The following is a 24254-nucleotide window of genomic DNA, read 5'->3' as shown; positions in this document are numbered from 1 at the left end:
TTGAATGGCTTTATAAATATCCCTTTCTCTTCAGACTCCTTCCTGGCTGTCCCCCACTGGACACATTTCTTTTAACAGTCCGCTCACCTTACTCATCTCTTCTCCAACTGCTCTCCTGCAAGTTGCTGAACTAGCTGGGTCCTGAAATAACTTCCTTGGCTCTGTGCAGTCTAGCTCTCTTCCCTCCCTCCTTTGCTTGTGCCTTCTCTCTTTCCTGCCATTCATCCCCATACAGTGTGTTGGGTACTTGGTTAGTAGCTCCAGGGGTGCAGCGGTTAAGTGAGTGGCTGTTAATGAAAATTTGGTAGTTCAACAGAACCCCCTACCATGGGGTCAATATGCTAATATATAGCAACACTATAGGGTTTCTGACACTGTCAATCTTTAGGAGCAGACAGCCTGCTCTTTCTCCCGTGGAAGGGTGGGTGCTTTGACCTGCAAATCTGTAGGCAGCAGCATTGTACTTAGGGAGCAGCTCTACTCCGTTTGACAGGGTCATGAGGTGTCAAAATCTACTTGGCAGCAGTGGGCTTGGAAGTTTTCTTTTGTGGTGGTGGTGGTGGTGGTGGGGGGGATCACTTATTAGAAGCTGGAGATACAGAACTGAAAGACCTGAGAGATAACCTCACAGTGGGATATACTGAGGACACACTCTCCCAACACACTAAAACTCACCACTATGGAGCGGATTCCAACTCACAGAGACCCTACAGGACAGAGTAGAACTGCCCCCGGGGGTTTCTGAGACTGTGAATCTTTATAGGAGTAGAAAGCCTCATTTTTGTCCTCTGGAGGGGCTTCAAATTACTGACTGTGCAGTTAGCATCCCGTCTCATAGCTCATTTCACCGCTAGGGCTCCTTCTACCAACCAGCCTCCCTAGAGATGCTGTCCATGCTTCCAAGACTCCACAATTCCCATGATGCTTCCTCCGAAGCCCTGCCTCCCCAGCCGTCCTTCCTTCCCTGAAACCCCGGCTTGACTACTCCCCACTCCATTGCCTTGGTTCAGCTCTCTTTATGCTTCTTCTCACTGCATTGTGAATTTTATTTATCTAATGATTTAAACTCTCTGAGCACAAGAACTGCTGACAAGTTCTTTGAGTCCCCTCATCTCTTGGCTACAACCTTAGTATATAGTAGATTTTCAGTTTTTGATACTTGAATTGAATCGATCATCCAAGAAGATTCTAAGGAAGATGGAAAATCATAACATTTACTGTTTAGTGGGGGGAGCTAAGCAATTTTTTAAAATCATGGTTTAAATTTCTGTGTGCCTTTTTCTCATGTGAGAACACACATAAAAAGTGAAGAAGCCCATCCCCCACCCCGCCAAGAAAAGAAAAACACAAATATACCCTTTTCCCAGTGTTTAACATAATTTCAGGAATTTACTGATTCCCTGAAGTCCATTCTTGCAGGCCTTAAGAGTATAAGCCCCCAAGGTTAACAATCTTTGCATTAGATGCATGGATGTGCCCTGTCTTTGTGCCCTGGGACCCCATCCTAACCTCCTATCTTCCCTCCCACCAAAGAGGGATTTTAAGGTAGGACTTAATAAAAAGTAAGCTGGCTATTTGGCCTGTCAAAAGGACCATCAAGTTCACTTTGCTTCTGAGCTGTTCAGCCTGATCAATAACATCCCTGACAATGCTCCTCCGAGGACCTGCATGAGGAATTCTGCCTTAGAAAGCCTTCCCATTTGGCTTGCTACAAATGGTTCTTCTTCTTCTTGGCTTGATCGGCAGAAAAAATACCATATCTTTCTTTCCAGGCCCCTCATATGCCAAAGAGTATTGGTTTCTGAGCACAACAAGAGAAAATGCAGCACTCTGAGCCCCGCCTGGGTGAGGTAGGGCAGGGCCCGGTGTATTTGAGGTACCAAGCCGCCACCCTCCTGGAGCACCAGGAGAAGGAACAGGCATCGCAGACTGGAACCAGGAAAATGGTGGACAGTTTTTCGCTTAATGATGCCTTTCTGGGGTCTGGGAACCCCAACATCAAGGATGGCCTAGCACCTGGGGAAACGAGCCTGGTAGGAGCGGGTAACCTGGGGCCAGCTATCCAGGGGCCTACCCTAGCCAGGGACCCCCAGGGGCTGCTTACCGAGGACCACCTGGTGCATATCCTGGCCCTACCACACCTGGAGCCTATCCAGGGCAGCTGAGTAGATTTGGGGCTTACCCACCTCCCAGACAACCCAGTGTTCCTGGAGCTTACCCTGAAGTTGCTGCCCCCTTTGACACTGCCACTGGACCCATGACAGTACCTTATAATCTGCCTTTGCCAGAAGGAGTCAAGCCCCGCATACTAATAACAATCCTGGGCACAGTCAAACCCAACGCCAACAGAATTACTTTAGATTTCACTAGAGGAAATGATGTCACCTTCCACTTCAACCCACGGCTCAATGAGGACAACAAGAAGGTCATTGTTTGTCACACAAAACAGGAGAACATGTGGGGGAAGGAAGAAAGACAGAGTGTGCTTCCCTTCAAAATGGGAAAACCATTTAAAATTCAAGAAGGGAGCCACTTCAAGGTTGCCATCAATGATGCTCACTTGCTGCAGTACAATCATCGGATGAGAAATCTCAATGGAATCACCCAATTGAAAATCTCTGGTGACAGACCTCACCAGTGCTTCACATGCTATGATATAATCTTAACAAGGCCTGTATATATATACATATATACATACATATATATATGAAATTTGAATGTAAACTTTATTCATTTAGAAGCTTCATGTTACACTATGAGTGGAAAAAATTAAGTTTTCCATTAGTATCCATCTTGTAACTCAACCATTTAATAAATATTCTGAACTATCTGTCTCTAAAAAAAGAGAGAGAGAGAAGATACAGCTTTTGATGAAGTGTCAGTGAACAGATACGGGGTCTAAGCAAGCTTGTGCTGAATCTAATTCCACTAAAAAAAATAAAATAAAATAAAATAAAGACTACCTCAAAAAAGCATATCCTGGCAAGCCCCAATCCCAACTATGTGGACACTTGCTCCTCCACCCAGAAGAATGTATTTCAGAGGACAGCACTGAGGCTGCAGCTCAGGGAGAGGGACATGTCTGATCTGAGCACATGGGAGCAAATCAAGAGGGTGCAGGGAGAGAGAGTGGAGCACATCCTGGCCCACCAAGCCTTGAGGATGATATTCCCACTCAGAGCAGTCAATGCACAGAGAGGACCATATGGCTGGCCCTACTATGAGACACAACATCCCTCACTGAACCATAGCCCTACAGGAGGCAACATGGGAGACACAGTGTAGGAATTGTGCCAAAACTGACCCCACCACACCGAGGCAAAACACTAACAGTATGCAACAGAACAGCAAGGGGAACAGAGCAAGAAAGTCCCCAGGGAATACCAAAATTAGATTTGGGGGCCAGACTTGGCACCCCATCAGACTCGACTGGAAAACACTCCTAAAGGCTCAGAAGCCGTCCTCGAACTAACTACAGGCTTTTCTTTTGTTGTTGTTGTGTTGTTTTATTTTTGTCATTGGGTTATTTTGTTGTTTTGTTTTCTTTTCTTTTGTTGTTTTGTTTTTGTGCATGTTATTATCTCTGCAGATCTGTCTAAATAAGATAGGCTGGATGAACAATCTGGAGGAGAAAACAACAGGACTGATGGCTTTGGGGGCACATGGGAGAGGGGAAGGTGGGGGTAAAGGAAGTGGTGTTAACAAACCCAGGGACAAGGGAACAACAAGTGATCCAAATTGGTGGTGAGGAGGGTGTGGGAGGCCTGGTAGGGCTTGATCAAGAGTAATGTAACCAAGAGGAATTACTGAAATCTAAATGAAAGCTGAGCATGATGGTGGGACAAAAGAGGAAAGTAAAAGAAAATAGAGAAAAGAGCTAGGAAGCAAAGGGCATTTATAGAGGTATAAATAAAGGCATGTATGTATGTAAATATATTTATATATGATGATGGGAAAATAGATCTATATGCATATATTTATAAATTTAGTATTAAGGTAGCAGATGGACACTGGGCCTCTACTCAAATACTCCCTCAATGTAGGAATATTTTGCTCTATTAAATTGGCATTCCTTGATGCTTACCTTCCCAACACGATCGCTGAAGACAATGCGTGTGCGTAAGCAAATGTGGTGAAGAAAGCTGATGGTGCCTGGCTATCAAAAGATATAGCATCTGGGGTCTTAAAGGCTTGAAGGTAAACAAGTGGCCATCTAGCTCAGAAGCAACAAAGCCCACATGGAAGAAGCACACCAGCCTGTGTGATCACAAGGTGTCGAAGGGCCAGGTATCAGACATCAAAGAACAAAAAATCAAATAATTGTGAAAGGACCCAAGACCCATCTGTAGGCAACTGGATATCCCCTTATGGAAGGGTCTTGGGGAGAAGATGAGCCATTCAGGGTGCAGTGTAGCAATGATGAAACATATAACTTTCCTCTAGTTCCTAAATGCTTCCTCTTCCCCCACCCCCACTCTCATGATCCCAATTCTACCTTACAAATCTGGCTAGACCAGAGGATGTACACTGGTACATATCAGAACTGGAAATACAGGGAATCCAGGACAGATGATCCCTTCAGGACCTGTGGTGAGAATGGTGATACTGGGAGGGTAGAAGGAGAGTGGTGTGGATGGAGGGAACCGATTACAAGGATCTACATGTGACCTCCTCCCTGGGGAACGGACAACAGAAAAGTGGGTGAAGGGAGACGTCGGACAATGTAGCATATGACAAAATAATAATTTATAAATTATCAAGGGTTCATGAGGGAGGGTGCAGTGGGGAGGGAGGGGGAAAATGAGGAGCTGATGCCAAGGGCTTAAGAGGAGAGCAAATGTTTTGAGAATGATGAGGGCAATGAATGTACAAATGTGCTTTACACAATTGATGTATGTATGGATTGTAATAAGAGTTGTATGAGCCCCTAATAAAATGATTTAAAAAAATAAAAAAGCATATCCTGGAGAGGTGGAGAAGATGGCATGTAGTTAAGACTTATCGACATGGAGCTCCTGCTGCCAGACCAGAAAATTTTGAGGTAAAGTGAAGGATACTGGGCAGCAGAGTCCTGAAATTAGAACTAGGGTACTAAGGTCTGTCCTAAACCCTGCTTTTTTTGCAATCTCCATTCACAAAGTGAACCAGGAAAGTACTAAATTGCTCTAGGTTCAGCATGCTGGGCTTTCAGGCTCCACCTGAAGATCTACCTCCACTCTTTCACAGCGAGTAGCGATTTCCCAAGGCTGACACCCTAAAGGAGACATAATTCTAGACACGGGAGAACCCCACACCAGACCTCTCTGCACTGTAAGTTGCCTTGAGCCCATAGCCTGGGTAGTGGGTTTGGCGGGTAGTCATAATTTGGAGTAGAAGAAAAAGCAGAAATTTACCTGAGGCAGGTCCCAGTGTGGGAGAAAATAAGCAGATTGTCATAGTCCAGGGGTCAAATTTCAGTTCCAGTTGGCCGAGAAGAAAACATCCTCCCTGATTAGCTGGATCTCCCCCTCTGGGGGTCAGCTTGACAGCCCCCAAATCAGGGCACCTCATAAGCCCAATATAAAAAAGAGAGAGAATATGCTTTCTTGGTAAAAACTGAAAATCCCAGGCTCATTATTCAACTCCAAGGAAGCACAATAGAAGGAGTCCCTTAACATAAATCAGCATAAAAAAGGGAGCCCATACTAAGGAATGCCAGAATTTTGCTACAGTGCCTGGAGGCTTTTACGATAACAAAGACCCTCTGGAGCAAGTCTAAGTTTCTAACAGAGCACAGATCTAGAGCCCTGAGCCAGGAAGCCAATTTAATTTAATTCTATTCTAGCTGGCCAGGGGGTGATAAAACAAAAAATTAAATAAATCCTCTGAGCTAGTAGGGACGCAGCAGTCTAGATAGGACAAAAAACCCAGCTTCCCTCTCAGTGATTCTACACATAGCTGGGGAGGTCCTGCCTGTCCTGGAGCCCTGCACAGGGCTGAAGGAACACCCCGGTCCCCACCTGTGCTGTAGTGCTACATACAGCCCAAGGCAGGTATACCACTGAACTCCAGTGCTCAATACTGCTGTGAGAACTGGTCCATGGCCACTGTTGTGATCTTGCCTTCAAGAGTAATCCCACCCAGCATCTGTGGGACCCTACATCAAGTGGGCACACCACCCCACTTGAGGCAGAGTTGGAACTCCTCCAGTCCCACAGACAGGTGATCAAGCCTCAGTTATCTCCTTACTTACCACTCTATTTCTTCTTTCTTTATTCTCTCGCCCTTCTATCTCTCCCACTGCAGTTTGTCTCAATAGGTTAAGGATTTTTTTTCTCTTTTTCTTTCTTTTTTCTTCTTAGTCTCTCTTTTTCCTCTTCTCTCCTTCTCTTTCCTATCATACACTACTACTGGCTTCCAGGCCACTACCCTCTGACTAGCACAATTCAACCCAAATAGCAGAGGAACTCCAGACTGCCCTCTGTGGGAGTGCTGCACACACACAAGGCAGCTGTGACAGACCTCTACAGTGCTCTCTGCTGCTGAGGAAACCTCTGTCGGACCTCTAAGGTGATCTTTGCCAACTAGGGTAATTTCTCCCAACACCGCTGGTTCCCTGCATTAAAAGGGCAAACCAACCTGCCATCTTGGGGCAGGGTGTAAACCCCTCAGGCCTCACATTCAAGCAATCAGGGTCAGCTATCTGTTTATTCTTAATTTTCCCTTCAATGTTTCTTCTCTCTTTACCATCACAGCAATCTTAGTGAGCACAGTTGTGTTTTCCCCCTTCTTTCTGTTTCTTTTGCTTTTCCTTCTTTCTTCTCTCCCTCTTTGTTCTCTTATCCTCTCTTTCTGCTTTTCTGTTTCTCTCCTCTCCCTCTCTTTTCTTCCACATGACACTTCTGGTTTCCAGACTCCTACCCTCTGCCTAGGGCAACTCCGCCCACCCAGTAGGGAGAGCTACAGCCCGCACCCTGTGACAGTGCTGCCCATGGCATGAGGCAGTGCTGCACAGAGCATGGCATGGGGCTCAGCTATCTCTTTATCTATTTTTTACCTCCTTTGCTATTTTTTCTTTCTTTGTTTTTGTTCTTCTTTCACTTTTTCTTCTTTTCTCCTCTTGTTATATCCCTTCTTTCTCTTTTGCCACAGTGTGAGCAGATTCATGTTTTCTTTTTTTTTGAATGTTTTTACTTTTGTTATGTTTTTGAACTTTTGGGGGGGGGGGTGTTAGCTTGCTTAGTATATTTTGCTCCATTTTTTTGTTTTCTTCTTTCTCTCTTTTTCGTCTCATCTCCCTCTCTTTCCTTTCACAAGGCACTATTGACCTCCAGGCCACTCCCCTCCACCTAGGGCAACTCTGCAGGCCCAATTTGGGGAACTCCCACCTGCATCTACTGGCATTACACACAGCTTGGGAAATCATGCCAGTCCTCCTCAATACCCCTTCAAACAGCTGGGGGAACTCCAACCTAAACCCCGAGGCCCTACATGTGACTGGGGGGATTCCTGCCCACCACCGGTGGTGCTTGATGCTGGGAACATCTGCCCAACCTCCATAGTGACCTCTCTGACTAGGATAATGCTGATTGCCAGCTACAGTGCTCTACACCAAGGGGTGTACACCCACATACCCTCCTCAGAACACCAGTTGCAGAGGGAAATGCCACACACCACATGAGGTGCTCCAAGCACTGTGCAGCTCACTTAGCAATCAGCCAGTGAAACAGCACCCTCATAGGCCCACAACCACATGACCAGTGTCCCATGAGATGACTATCCAACTCACATTCCAAATAATGGAATACTGGTCAGCTAGGGTAAGAGTGAAACTACAGGAAGATACAACGGTAGCCCAAACCCCCAGTACAGCTACCTGAAGGTAGTTCGTAGAAGCACTCATATGAGTCCCCCAAGAGAGAGCCCAATGCTCTTCCACTCTGGAAGATGGCTCCAGGCTCCTCTAAATCAACACGTTAAACAGCAACCAGCCCCAACAGCCTCAACGAAAAAGCAGGAGAAATAGAAGACAGTGAACCTATTGTTCATTGGAAGAAATCATGAACCTAACAATGTGCATAGAAGAAGCAGATAACCAACCTGCCACAAGAAAGAAATTTTCAGTATGATGCTTGGAGTCCTACAGGATATGAGGGAAGTAATGCAGAAAAAGGATGAAATTATAGAGGAGATAAAGGAAACGCACCAAAGGGAAATACAAGACTTAAGAGATGAAATAACAAAATCCAGCGGCAAATTGACAGACTATGCCAACAGACTTGAGGAGGTGGAGAATCACACCGGTGACCTAGCGGATAACCATGCAGACTTCAACAAATGGGAAAAGGAGTCAAATAAGATGATCAGAGAAGCTAAAGAAAACCCGAGAACCATGTCTGATGCTATGAATAAGAACAATATTAGAATAATTGGGCTACCGGAACAAGACACACCAAAGAAGTCAACAAGGAAAATAGCGAGGGAATTCATAGAGGAGACTTCTCTGGCTTAATAAATAAAAACCAGACAACCATTCAGGAAGCTGAAAGAACACCAGCCAGACTGAATCCCAAGAAGTCAACAAGACACATAACAGTTAAATTATCCAACTATGAGGAAAAGGAGAAGATCATAAAAGCAGCTAGGGAAAAGCAAATAGTCACAGACAAAAGTACCCCAATAATAGTATGTTCAGACCTATCAGTGGACACAATGAATAAGAGGAGGGAATGGAGGACAACAAAAATTGAAGGACAACAATGCGAACCCTAGAATACTATCCCCGGCCAAATTATCTATTAAGATAAAGGGAGAAGTAAGAGTCTTCCCAGACAAGGAAAAACTCAAAGAATACATAAAAAGGAACCCAGCCCTACAAAAGATCCTTGTTGATCCAGTATGGGCAGAAGATCAACACTTACTGAAGGCAAATAAGAGACCACTACATAGAACAACTCCACCTATAGGGGGACAAAGAGAAAACAGTCCCAAAGATAGCATTGGCTCAATAGTGGAAAGAAGGCAAAATTGAAACACACACACACACACACACACACACACACACACACACACACACACAACCCAAATGGATAAGATTAGTAGGCAGGAAAACACCCAACACAAAAGGTACAAGATGACACCACAGGGTCCACAGATGGATGTAATAACACTGAATATCAATGGTTTGAACTCAGGAATTAAAAGGCAGAGGCTAACAGATTGGCTCAGAAAACATAACCAATCGATCTGCTGCCTACAGGAGACACATCTCAAGCTTGCAGACAAAAACAGGTAGAGAATTAAAGGCTGGGGGAAAATATACCAAGCAAATGGCAATGAACAAAAAGCCCACATGAACATATTCAAAGATCACATGATGGGACAGAAGTCGAACTTGAGAAAATTCAAGCACATAGAGATTATATAGATGTCTCTTCGATCACTGTGCCATAAGGCTGGAAATCAACAGAAGGATGGTGAAGAAAACAAGGACAAACAATTGGAGGATGAATAATTCTCTATTGCAAAAGGAGTTGATATTGACCCAGATCACAGATGAAATCAGGAAGTTTCTAGAAACCAATGAGAATGAAAATATGATGTACCAAAACCTTTGGGATACAGCAAAGGTGTTTATTAGAGGAAAGCTGATAGCAATGAATGCACACATGAAAAAAGAAGAGAGACTTGTGGTTGATATGCTGGCACAAAACATACACCAATTAGAGCAGAGTCAACAGAATAGCAAGAGGATAGAAATAATAAAAATCAGAGCCGAGATACAGGAGAGAGTAAACAAGAAAACTATGGAAAATAATGCAGCTTAAAGTTGGTTCTTTGAAAGGATTAACAGACTTGATAGACCACTGGCAAGCCTAACAAAAAGGAAGGTACACATGTCAATTGCAAGGATGAGGGATGAAACAGGGGACATTACAACAGACCCTAATAAAATAAAAAAGATAATTTCACAGTACTATGAAGGTCTATACTCTAACGAATTCAACAACTTGGAAGACATGGACAAATACTTGAAAACACAATCCCTCCCTAGATTATCCCAGATGGATGGCAAGAACCTCAACAGACCCATAACAATGGAAGAAAGACAAGGTTATTAACGTATTACAAACAAAAAAATCCCCCATGCCAGATAGCTTCGCAGCAGAATTCTTCCAAGCATTCAGGGAAGAACTGACACCAATCCTAAACAAATTCTTCCTGAGCATAGAAAAAGACAGAAAACTCCCAAACTCTTTCTGTGAAGGTAGTATAACTCTGATACCTCAAGCGAGCATGGATCCCACAAGAATTGAGAACTACAGACTAATATCCCTAAGGAACATTGATGCAGAAATCCTTAACAAAATACTGGCCAATAGAATACAATAGCATATACAAAAATAATTCATCATGACCAAGTGGGATTCATTCCAGGGACCCAGGAATGGTTCAACATATGAAAGACCACTAGTATTCACCACATTGGCAGGAAAAATGATAAGAACCACATGATAATATCTATAGATGTGGAAAAAGCATTTGACAGCATCCAACACCCATTCCTGTTTAAGACACTCAAGAAGATAGGAAAAGAAGGAAAATTCCTCAATATTATGCAAACTATATATGAAAAAACAAAAGCTAACATGGTAGTCAATGGAGAAAAGATTAAAACAATTCCACTTACAAAAGGGACCAGACAAGGATGCTCCTTGTCCCCACTCCTATTTAACATCATACTGGAGGTCCTAGCTAACAACATAAGACAAAGAAAAGACACCAAAGGTATTCATATGATTGTATATGATTGTATACATTGAAAAGCCCTACTCAGCAAGTGGAGTGTTGAAAGCAATAGAGGAATATGGCAGAGTGGAGGGATACAAGATCAACAAACAGAAGTCTATTGGTCTGCTATACACATCAAACAAGATCACAGAAGAGACAATTAAAAAGGTAGTACCCTTTACAATAGCCAAGCACAAATTGAAATATCTAGGAATATAATTGACTGAAAAAAAGGAAAGATTTGTACGAGGAAAATTATGGAACACTATTACAAGAAACCAAGAGTGACCTCAACAAATGGAAGAATATCCCATGCACGTGGATTGGACGACTCAATATAGTAAAGATGTCAGTTCTGACCAAGGTACAATATGAGTTCAATGGTATCCCGATACGAATACCACCATCCTTCTTCAAAGAATTGGAAAAAATAATTACTAACTTCATATGGAGAGGGAAGAAGCCCAGAATTAGCAGAGAACTCCTCAAGGAGACGGACAAAGTGGGAGGGCTTGCTCTACCTGACTTTAGCATGTATTATACAGCCACAGTAGTCAAAACAGTGTGGTACTGGTATAACGACAGATATTCAGACCAATGGAAAAGAGCTGAAGACCCCCAAATAAAAACATCAGCATAAAGACAACTGATTTTTTATAAAGGCCCCCAAAATATCAAATGGGAAGCTTGAAAAAATGGACATCTACCTACAGACAAATGAAGCAAGACCCTTACCTCACTCCATACACAAGATTAAACTCAAGATGGATCACAGACCTTGAGGTAAAACCTCAAACAATTAGGACCATTAATGACGGACTTGGGACAAACCTGAGAACTTTGGCACAGGGAATACATAGACTATCGGAAATAGGGAAGGCTACAAATACAGAGGAGCCCCAAATAGACAAGTGGGATATGCTGAAGATAAATTACCTGTGTACATCGAAATAATTCACCAAGAGTATTAAGAGAACACACCGACTGGGAAAAGATCTTTAGCAATGACACATCAGGCAAAGGTCTTATTACTAAAATCTACAAAACTTTCCAAGCTTACAATAAGAGAAAAACTAACTTCCCATTGAGGAGGTGGGCAAAGGACCTGAACAGAAGTTTCACAGGGGCAGAAATTTGAATGGATACAATAAACATATGAGAAAATGTTTCTGATCATTAGCCATGAGAGAAATGCAATTAAAATAACTATGAAGAAGCAAGAAACAAACCACAGACAGACATCTGTGCTCCAATGTTCATCACGGCACAGTTCATAATTGCAAGGAGATGGAAACAACCCGAATTTCCATCAACAGACTAATGGATTAAAAAACTGGTACACACATACAATGGAGTACTATGCATCACTCAAAAGCAGTGATGAACGCATGAAGTATATCGCTGCATGGGAAGAAGTGGAGGAAATTATACTAACTGAAGTAAGCCAAGTGCAAAAGGATGAGTATAATATGAGCCGGCTGAAGTAAGTTTATATAATTTTTTTTTTTTAAGCAAAAGGGGTATAGGGAAAAAGCTACTTTATACAAACATTCCAGGGATGAGGTCCAGGTAGTATGGCAAGGACCAGACCAAATCCAGGAGTACATATGCTAACCAACTAAAAAGGAGGTGTGGGTAAAAAAAGAAATGTGTTGCAGGGGAACAGGGCACCAACCCACCCAAGGGAAGGGTATTTTTATATCTCCACAGGGAAAGAGGGACCAGACTTAAACCCATTGTTCCAAGATGTGAATGCAGCATGCCAGCACGGAGTGGGAAGCCAGTGGAGGGGTCTGAGGGCCCCGCCCCAATCCCAACTACACGAACAACTGCCCCTGCAACACCCCCCACAACCCCTGAAGAATTTACTTTAGAGGACAGTACTGAAGCTGCAGCTTGGGGAGAGAGACATGTCTGATGAGAGCACACGGGAGCAAATGAAGTGGGAAGAAGAGAGAGTGGACCACATTTTGGCCCACCAAGCCTAGAGGATGATATCCCTGCTCAGAACAGTCAACAAACAGAGTGGACTGTATGACTGGCCCTACTATGAGACAAGATGTCCCTCCCTGACCTATAGCCCTACAGTGGGTAATACTGGAGACTCAGTGTTTGAATTGGCCTGGTCTGACCACACCACACCGAAGCAAAACACTAAGGGCATGTGGCAGAGCGGGGAGGTCCCGAGGGAGTGCGAATGATAGACTTTAGGGCCAGGGTGTGGCATACCATGGGACTCGACTGGAGGACACTCCTAGAGGTCAACAAACAGAACTTGAATTATTTACAGGTTTTTCTTCTTTAAAATTTTGCTTATTTATTTATTTTTGGTCATTGGATTTTGTTGTTATCGTTGTTATGTTAGGTTTTGCTGCTTTTTTTGCTATGTCTTGTTTTTTTGTGTGTGCATATAATTATCTCTGTAGGTCTATCTAGATAAGATAGGCTTGATGAACAGTCTGGAGGAGAAAACATGGGACTGATGGTTTTGGGGAGACATGGGAGAGGGGAAGGTGGGGTAAAGGAGGTGATGTTGACCAACACAGGGACAAGAGAACAATTAGTGATCCAAAATCAGTGCCAAGGAGGGTGTGAGAGGCCTGGTAGGGATTCAGCAAGGGCAATGTAACTGAGAGGAATTAATTAAACCCAAATGAAGGTTGAGCATGATAGTGGGACAAGAGGAAAGTAAAAGGAAATAGAGAAAAGAACTAGGAAGCAAAGGGCATTTATAGAGGTCTAAATGCAGGCATGTACTTATGTAAATATATTTATATAAGAGTGTGGGGAAACAGATCTACGTGCATATATTTATAGGTTTAGTATTAAGGCAGCATATGGACATTGGGCCTCCACTGAAGTATTTCCTCAATGCAAGAACACTTTTTTCTATTAAATTAACATTCCATGATGCACACCTTCCCAACACGATCGCTGAAGACAAATATGTGCACAAACAAATGTGATGAAGAAAGCTGATGGTGCCCCGTTATCAAAAGATATATTATCTGGGGCCTTAAAGGCTTGAAGGTAAACAAGTGGCCATCTAGCTCAGAAGCAACAAAGCCATCATGGAAGATGCACACCAGCCAGTGTGGTCACAGGTGTTGAAGGGATCAGGTATCATGCATCAGAGAACAAAAAAATCATATAATTGTAAATGATGGGGAGTGCAGGTGGGGGACCCAAAGCCCATCTGTATGTAATGGGACATCCCCTTAGAGAAGGGCCATGGGGAGGAGATGAGCCATTCAGGATGCAGTGTAGCAACGATGAAACATACAACTTCCCTCTAGTTCTTAAATGCTTCCTCTCCACCACTATCATGACTCCAATTCTACCTTACAAATCTGGCTAGACCAGAAGATGTACACTGGTACAGATAGGAACTGGAAACACAGGGAATCCAGGACAGATGGTCCCTTAAAGACCAGTGGTGAGAGTAGCGATACCAGTAGGGTGGAGGAAAGGTGGGGTAAAAAGGGGGAACCAATTACAAGGATCTACATATAACCTCCTTCCTGGGGGACGGATAACAGAAAAGTGGGTGTAGGGAGACATCAGACAATGTAAGACATGACAAAATAATTTATAATTTATAAATTATCAAGGGTTCATGAAGGAGGGAGGAATGGGGAGGGAGGGAAAAATATGAGGAGCTGATACTAAGGGCTTAATTAGAAAGCAAATGTTTTGAGAATGATGAGAGCAACAGATGTACAAAGGTGCTTGGCATACAATGGATGTATTTATGGATTGTGATAAGAGTTGTAGGAGCCCCCAGTAAAATGATATTTTTAAAAAGTGCATATCCTGGTTATTATTACAGCAGATTACTACTCACCCTCTTGAGCCATCATGACTTTCTGGGACAGAGTAGAACAGCCCCACAGTGTGTAAGTCCAAGACTGTCAACATTTATGGAAACAGACTGCACATCTTTCTCCCATAGGGCAGTGGGTGGATTCAAACCACCTGGGGTGCTTAACTTTCACGTTGGTGCCCATAAATCCAAACTTTGCCTTTCATTGCGTGGTGCAAGGGCTTGAGACTCAGCCAATTTCAGTGAATAGGGTCCAGTAAAATACTACTCTGGGTAATCCATAGGGAATCCCCCAAGGGCATCTTCAGAAAGCTCCTTGTCTTTTTGATCAAAGGCTGACGAATGGGAGACAGGCAGGAATCTGTCAGGTAATATGTCAATGGTTCTTGTTGGTGGGGAGAGAGCCGTGTGAATGGAACCAGCTGTGTGATGGGTGGGAACAGACTTCCCTACGCTTCACCAGTTTTGGAATCTGTTTGCATTCAGATGCAGTGCCTAGTGGTGCCAAGGCATGGTCATTTACCAATAAATATGAGTTTTGCACACGTTTCAGACACTTGGAAGGGGTTCACACATGAGGACTAATGTCCTAGAGAGTGCTCCAGCAATTACTGCTCAAAGCCCAAGCGAATGAATGGAAATCCTGTGTTAGGTCCCCACTGGTCAGCCTGATACAAATGTGAGGTAGGGGCACGATCCCAGGCCATTCTCTTATCTCTCATGAAACGTTGGTTGTACTTATTGAAAACTGGGTTCTTCTATAAGCGAGGTCAGTGCGGACTTACTTCAGTTTATCACTAAACTAAATTTTAGTAATCAATTTACATGGATTTCAACATATCTTCTGGTTTTAAAAAGGGTGAAGTTGTTCACTGCAGATTAGTAAGTAAGCACAAGTAAACCCATGCTTACCTTGATTACTGGCTACCCTCTCCCTATCAGTATTGTAAGTTTGACAGGAGGCTTTCTGTAGGAAGGTGCTGTGGGGTTGGCATAGACACAGGTACCTGCTATACCTAGAAGCAGATTCTTTGATGTGGTGGAGACGTTATGAAATTGTTCACTACCGATTAGTGAATCCTTGCTTGCCTTGGTCTTTTGGGTAATCTGACACTGCACAAACAGCTTGGCCAGGTAAGTAATTTTGCAAACAGAAATAGAAGTGCGGTTCAATGATTGGTTGAATGCCACACAGTGAGTGTAGGTAGAGCAACAGGCACTCTGCAAGGGCAGCGCTCATCCTCGCTGTGCCCCTGCTCCCAGTGGGCCACCCAGGAAGGTCCTACTGGCTACTTTTGAAGCTACTCACAACAGTGACATCTTGAAAGAGTATTGTCTCTCAGAACAAAAACCCAAACCTACTGCAATCAAGTCGATGCCTACTCATAGCAAGTCTACAGAAGGTTTCTGAGGCTATCAATCTATGACGTAGCACACAGGTTCATCTTCTCCCACAGGGCAACTGGTGGGTCTGAACTACTGACCTTGGGGTTAGCAATCCAGTGCTTACCCAATAGTGTCACCAGGGCACCTTTGACAACGACAAAGCTATCTCAAATCTAGTAGATTTATTATCAAGATATTAACAACCACCACAACAATAAAAATCCAATAGAGCAATCATCCAATCCAAGAGGCTGTGATGATGGCAATGTTCTGTGCTTGATACTGGTCAATACAGTAGCCACTAGCCACGTGCAGCCTTGACCAGTCCCAATGTGGCTGCAGAGACCGAGAAACTGCAATTTCATTTATATTTAACTTTAACTGAAATGTACACAACCATACGTGGCATTGGGCCTGTCTGAACTAGACTACCTGATTTTAACGAGACCCTAGAGATCCCGTGCCCTCGTTTCACTAAATAGGGAGATTTCCTCTGTGCCATCCCTGGATATGATCCTCCAGCCTCCAATTACACATTTTTAAAAATAAAAAACATATTCCCTACCTTCTCTGGATTCTGGTGCAGTTAAAGGAAAACTTTCCCAATCTCGTAGGTGTATCCCTCAAGTGTTAAAATTTGGGGTTGCACCTAGGTGATATTGGTTCAGCATTGGGCTGCTATCCCCAAGGTTGCCAGTTCAAACCCACCAGCCACTACTCAGAAGAAAGATGAGGCTGTCTGGTCCAGTAAAGATTTAAGTATTGGAAACTCTGAGGTGGCCTTGACTCTGTGTTGTGACTTGGTTTGGGCTTTTATTCCTTGTGCTTGTGTCTTGACTTGCCACCTCCTCCTTTCTCATACAGTACACTAACTTCTCTGGGTGCTCACTGATGTTACTACCACCCAATGTCTCATGGGGCGTCCCCTCCTGCAGGCCTGATGTGAAGGCTGAGGGCAAAGACGTCGCATGAATCGGAGGAGGTTTTGACTGCTAACAATGCCTACATGCCCTCTCACAGGTCTCATCTGCCCGGCCCTGGGGTCACCAGCCGAGATGGACTCGAGTCTGAGCCTTCTACCCTGCTCTGAGGACTTTCCTGTCCTATTCTCACCCTCAAGCCATTGCTTCTCTTGAAATGGTGTTAAATGTCCTGAGCCTGGGATCCATGCTACAACATAGTCCCCATCTTTGGGAAATTTAAGGATGCTAGAAAAAAAATCCCGCTTATTTTATCCACTAGAGAATATACCTCGTCCTCCAATGACTTCTTCTCACCAGCAGAGTGCTCAGTTCCCCTTTCTCTCCTGCTCCCCCCCCCCCCAAACGGCTCTTTCCTTCTTCCCGCATGACCTCCATCTAGTCAATACTGACTGACTCACCGTGAAGCCCCCCCGTGGGTTTCTGAAACTGCGACTGTTTACAGGAATAGAAAAGCCTAGTCTCTCTCCCTTGGAGTGTTGGGTGTTTTTTTAAAACTGCCAACCATGTGGATCGCAGCCCAACACATTACCACTATACCACCGGAGTTCCTATTCAGTCTGGGCCAAAAGGTGCGAAACAATCCCTGGATGAATGTCACACTTGTTGAAAGTGGCACCCCATCCTTTTAAACTATTGAGCAACGTGTTTTGTTTTTTATTATTGTGTACTGGTGGACAAGATAATGCAAAAGCAGTACATCTTATGACAGGTAGGCTCACTGCGAGGTAAAGCTAAGAAACAGAAGGATCCATTTGATTCATCTATTAATCTAAAATGATCTTCAACAATATAAATGAGATTAAATTAGTATAGCTTAATTGGAGTGGATTCTTCTCCTTCTCAGTTAGTTATATGACCCTGTTAAGTGGTTAATTAGCATTTCATTAGTATGCATGGGAATAATTTTATGAAATATTGGAGCAAGAGAAAGTGGAGAATATGGAACATAATAGTACTATCCAATATTTTAAATGAACTTAAATAAAGAGTAAAGAACATCAAAGAAGGGTTTTGCAGAAACTTGGATTATCTGCAATGAGCCTTATGTACTGGAAGAAAATCCAAAACAATCTAAGAGGATAATAAAGATGATATTGACTTCCACATTCACAATTGAGTTTGGTAACTTTTGGATGGATTTCAAAAGTCCGCTCATCTGAATGATTCTCTATTACAGGGGTTTAGTTTACGCTCTACTAGCAGTCCCTGACAGCATTATTAATACATTGGACCCAGGCAGCCACCTTTAAGCTGACATCCTGATTGCTCTGTATCAATTATGATAGTAGACAGTTGACTCAATCGTCCTTTCATAGGTAATTATGAGGTCAAAGAATAGACCTTTAGAGAAAAATGTATCTTTTCCTTCAGATCTGCAATAATAATTTGTTATAATAAAGTTGGTGAACTTCCTAAATATTTCACTGTCACAGCTATGTCGAGCTCACATAACTAACGAGTGGGATTCTGGTTCAGAATATACCTGACAGGTAAATGCATGGCCTCTCCAAGGTACAAGAAGACAAAATCTGACCTCACAGTGAAGTTATAAAAGAATCAAGTTTGGGAATTCCGAGCATCCTTCCTCATCATTTCCATGAAATTGCTGTTTTGCAGAAGCAACTGCGCACTAAGGAAACCACACTAAGCGGTCCGACTGGGCTCTTTCAGCAGTAACAGCCTTGTTGTATTTCAACAACGTGATCATCTCACTGGGGCCAGTGGCCTCCCGGGGCCACGACAATTGCTCTTACTGAACCAATAAAACAATGAAATGGAACAAAAGTGTCCTTAGCAAGGGCTCACAAATTGGGTTCTTTCACAAATTTATGTTACATGAAAGAAATGTATTCCAATGTAATCTTTGGCATCTCTGACTTTGAAATGAGTCTTAGATATTGCTTGTGCTCAAACATATTCCAAGCTAGATTTAGGTTTGTACCCAATCATAGAAATCGATCCTATGTTTTAATCATGGTTTGTTATTTTTCTCATAGTTATTCAAGTAAAATCTCATTAAGAAGCCGTCCTTTGGAAAGAGCCCCAAAAGATATAGTTACAAAGCAGGGAGGCAGCTTGTTGGGGCCCACGCTTTGGGATTCGAGAGATGTGGGTTTAACTCTCAGCTCTCCTGGTTACTTGCTGTATGACTGTGATCAAATTGATGAGCTGTTTCATATAAACTGAGGATAAGAAGGGTTATTCTACTTGACGTGATTGAAATATAGAATTATATGATATATATATTAAATACCAACAAATAAAAAAGGCAAAAAAAAAGGCTTACCCTAGAAACTTCTGGAAAAGAAGGAAAATATATGCTGACTGTAGGTCTACAAACTTTCTATAGATCTACATGAATTCTAGTTCACCTCCTTCCCCTTTCTTTTTCCGATCTCTGAAAGGGCTACAGCTTGAACTGGAGGTGAGAAGATGTTCTACATGGTGCAGTGGGAAGACTGGGACTTGAGTGGCTTCGAGCTGTGAGATGGTTATTGTTGTTAGGCACCGTCAGTGGTTGCCAGCACCTAGTGGTCCTATGTATAAGAGAACGACAGTGAAACACTGCTTGGTCCTGTACCCTCCTCACAGTCATGACAATGTTTGAGTCTATTATTGCAGCCGCTGTGCCAATCCATTAAGGGTCTTCTTCTTTTTAGTCAACTCTTTACCAACTATGACACCCTTCTTCAGGGTCTGGTCCTGATCACATGTTTAAAGCATGTAAGACAAAATCTTGTTGTCCACACTTCTAAAGAACATTCTGACTATACCTCTTCCAAAACAGATTTGTTTGTTCTTCTGGTAGTACATGATACAATCACTATTGTTCATGAACATCATAAATATCCTACTGATTACAGTCTTGAAAATCCTATGAGGTGGCTCTCTTCCAGCCTCTAGGGTCACCAAGAGTTGGTATTGATAGGATGATGATGGGTTATTTATTATTTATTTTAAGCACTTGCTTCATGGGAGCAGCAGAGGAACTTCTGCCTTCCCTGTGGGAGACCTGGGCTTGATTTTCCTCTCAATGCATGTCAAGTGCAGCCACCACACAGCGGCCACTGGAGGTTTGCATCTTGTTTCGCTGCTGAGCGGGTTACAGCAGAGCTCCCAGAGTCAGACAGACTAGGCAGAAAGACCTGGCAACTTACTCCTAAAGAATAAGCCAGTGAACATTCTACAGAGCACATCAGTCTTGTCCTGTTGTGCACGGGGCTGCTATGTGCCAGGAGCTGCCATGCTGGCAGCGAGCAACAACATTCGTGTTTCAGTGCCAGTGGCTGTTTTTATATATTGTGCTTTATTTGAGCAAATAATTCTATAGTTAAGAAATGCAAAACCCCACTGAGCTAAATAGATTGTTCCACACCTGTCTTTTTATTCTTGGTGGTTCCTTGGACATTGTTATGAAGTCATGCCATCAGCATTTCCAATACCAACAGAGTATCCGTGGTAGGCAGGTTTCAATGAAGTATCCCAACCGAGACAGACTCCGAAGAAAGGCTTGCTTATCTATTGCCTAAAATTAGCCTTTGAAAATCATGACTCACAACAGAACATTGTTTGATGTGCTTGCCTCAGCCACATCACCAGGAGGGCCTGATTTTAGAAAAGGACATCATAATGGGTCCGACAGAGGGCTAACCAATACATAGGACATTCGTGGTGAAAAGTACTGACAAAGCTGCTGCCCCTTGGTGGCACCAACAGGCTGGCAGCTTGAAGACAGGGCAGGTTCAGGCAACACTTTGTCCTTTTGCTCATGAGGCCTCCACAGCTGGTGTGGACTCGACAGCAGCTCACAACCTCGATCACAGCAGATATTCTTTAAAGTCCTTTTGGCTGCCTGGTTCTATTTATTGAGTTTGTTCACTGAGAATTGGCATGGAGAAAGGTATAACAAAATGCAATCTCTAGAAATGTTATCCATGTGCTGGGTATCAGCCACCGCCAAATAAGCCCAAGGGAAATGGAAAAGGCGGGGAGAAGGACAAGTAATAGAATTCCTTAATTATACAGGACACGGAGTTCAAGGAACACCTCTTGCTACATGATGGAGGGACAACAACCTGCTGGGTACGAGGAACCAAAAGAGACTTCCCAAATGTCCCTGGTCTTCCACCACTCTCGGGAGCCATAAGAATGTCAGTCCACATCCCTGTGTCTCAACGGTCTCATCTGTTCAATGACAGCTTGAATCTGCCTTCCATCCCAAATTACACAATAAACTCGTACTCAACTCACTGCCATCGAGTCAATGCCAACTCACAGCGACCCTGTCAGACAAGGCAGAACTGCCCCGTGCGTGTCCAAGAATGTAGCTCTTTACGGGAATAGGAAGTGCCATCCCTCTCCTGAGGAGTGGGCTTTTTGACAGTTTTTAAACTGCTTACCTTGAGGATCGCAACCCAATGCATAACCAGTATACCACCAGGGCTTCTACACTACTGAGAAAATAAAGGAAGAAAGAGAGAAAGAAAGAGAGAGAGCAGGGCATGGGGGTGGGGGTGGGGGAGGAGAGAGGATTGCTGAGTCCAATGCTCTTTGGATCATGAAGGTACTGGGGATGGGGAGGTGCAGTAGGAAGGGCTGTAATGAATCTCACACGTCTGACTTCTAAGCTTCTTTAAAGACCAATGAAGAAAGGCATGGAGGGCTTGCCTACCATGGACACAATGCCCAGGGAGTTCCACTCGCTGCTATCTATGACAGGCGGAGCATAGGATATTAGAAAGAAGGCAGATCAGTTAGCAAAAGCGTGTTGTGAGCGTGGTTAGGTTGGAGGAGCATCATGGAATAGCTACAGGGATCAGCTATCTAGATTTACAACTGGGTTTGGGACTGTTTTTTAAAGCAGAGTGAAGACAAAATACATATTGTTAAAGAAGCATGAAAACGCATGAGCGGCGTCTTTGATTGATTGTTCAGTTCATGAGATCATCTGTCATGAAATACATTTTATTTTCTAAGCAATGATTACATAATTTGAATCTGGCAGAGTGGAGCCTACTCCACAATGAGAGGCCTGTGGACCTGATTTTTCATAAGCCTCACCATAAACCCTGCACAACTAGCCTCTTGTTTCTGATGGATTTCTTTCACCGCCTTTGGGAAAGCCATAGAGAGAAGGTAGCAAGCAGAAAAACCAACTATTTATAGGAAATTGGATTCAAAGTGTCAGCTCCGTGTGCCATGGAATACTTCCAAGGGGTGGGAGGACAGGAAGCTCTCTGAAATCCACTAAGAGGCTGGAGGAGTGTTGGGACTGGGGGTGGGGGAGGTTTTACTTGGGAGTCGTATTCAGACAGCTCAGACTACATTCGCAAGCACATGACAGCTACTTTCACCAACACCACTGAGTTACAGAATGGTCATAGAGAGAAAACAATCAGATGCACATTCACCTGTTGGAAATAGTTGGCATTCTTCAAGGGCCTTTTAAGGGGAAAAGTCCTATAGGGACACCTCTCGTTGTATCTTCTTTCTGGTGGCAAATCACCAGCAATTCCAAGGCCCGTCGTGCAATTTGGGCTACCATGTAGCCTCATGAGTGTGGACTGCCAGTCCCAGGGGATTGAGCAGGGGTCTTGACTTTGTCCACAGGAAGGTCTGTATTGCCGTACCCACTTATTTAGCTACAATTGGCAAGAATACCTGCTCAGTTCTTCATAATGAAGACAAGTCACTTTATCAAATGTAGCCTACTTTTCCCATGAATGCTGAGGGGTGTTTTGTTGTTGTTTTTAAAAAAAATATATTTGTGTTTTTTACAGCAATGAAGAAACAAGTGGGGTGGGCAGTCTTGAGATTACGAAAGCAAGTGCTAACTGCAGATGAAGGCATTTGAGCTTTGGAAGGTTCTACGGAGAAGAGATCCCATGAGAGGACTGGCTTTGGGACTCATTTAACACACACACACACACACACACACACACGCACATGCACACGCACACGCACACACACACACACACACACACACACACACACACACACACACACACACACACACAAACTCACTGCCATTGGGTGAATGCTGCCTGACAGGGACCCCTTGTGGGTAGCTGAGACTGTCACTGTTGATGGAGTAGCAAGCCCAGTCTTTCTCCCCAGCAGCTGCTGGTGTTTCCGACCTGTTGACCAAGAGAATCCCAGCCCAACTGGAAACCGCCGCACCCACAGGACTCCTTACTCAGGGTTAATTTAGGTAGCCTTATAAGCATGATGGAACTGGCTTCACAGAATGAAGTTGATTAGTCAGGTATTTTGCAAAGGATCCCTGCTGGCGTAGTGGTTATGCATTTGGCTGCAAACAGCAAGGTTAGCATTTCAAAACCACTTGCCACTTCTCGGGAGAAAGACAGGCTTGGTACTCCCTAAAGAGTTAGTCTCCAAAACACACCAGGGTGAGCAGAACTTCTTCCCTAGAGGGTCTCTATGAGTCAGACTCAACTCGACTGGCCGTGAATTTGAGCTTGAGTTTTGCACATAAGCAGAGACAGGATGAGCCAGGATCTATTGTCATCTCCTGGCGGTGGTTGAAGAACTCATACATGCCAAAGTTGCCAGGCTGGAAACACTTCTCAGAGAACCGGGTTAAGCCAACAGAACAACTCACTCCCACAAAGTTGGCTCCATTTTCCTCTCAAGGAGTTGCTGGGAGGTTTGAATCACTGACTTGCTTAACAGGCCGGTGTTTACCTGACAGTGACACCAGGGTTAACAGCTAGCTGAAAGGTCGGTGGTTCAAACTCATCAGCTTCTTCTAGGGAGAAAGTTGAGACTGTCTGCCCCTATAAACATTTACAGCCTTGGAAATGCTGTACGGGGTCACTATGAGCTGTAATTGACTCAAAGACAGTGGCAAAAGTCTCCTTGAAAACAGACCCCCCTGGTTGTTGCTGCTTATGAAACTTGTCCTGTTAACTTTCTTAGAATAGGCAATCCAGTCTTAATGGACTCCAGGTGTTAAAGAGCGAGAGAGGAAAAAAAGCAGGTTTGTTTGAAATAATTACAGCTTAAAGAGGCCAGGAAAATTGTCTTCCTTCAATAAATATTGAGCCATGGAAAATCCGAACCATAGTCTGAACTACAAAGGATTGACCTTGATGGAAAGCATTATGGTTACTACATACAGACATTTGTACACCCGTGTCCACGGCAGCACTGTTCACAATGAAAACAACCGAAATGTCCATCCACAGATGGATGGGTAAACAAAACATGATACCCGCAATGGGATACTCCCAGTCAAAAAGAGCAACTCCTTATACATGTTACAGAATGAC

General features: G+C 43.7%; 1 protein-coding gene and 1 pseudogene across 2 annotated transcripts in view; one reads left to right on the top strand and one right to left on the bottom strand.

Moving 5' to 3' along the window:
- DLGAP1 (DLG associated protein 1) overlaps positions 1-24254 on the bottom strand; it is a 931603-nt gene that overhangs the window by 407822 nt on the left and 499527 nt on the right. The window lies entirely within an intron of this gene.
- On the top strand, positions 1944-2660 carry LOC101663606 (annotated as a pseudogene).

Source organism: Echinops telfairi, unplaced genomic scaffold, assembly GCF_000313985.2.
Source record: "Echinops telfairi isolate 266 unplaced genomic scaffold, ASM31398v2 ScPeMD7_7400;HRSCAF=8409, whole genome shotgun sequence".
Classification (NCBI taxonomy): Eukaryota; Metazoa; Chordata; class Mammalia; order Afrosoricida; family Tenrecidae; genus Echinops; species Echinops telfairi.
Note: the sequence above shows the minus strand (reverse complement) of the source record. Positions and strands in the feature narration are given on the sequence as shown.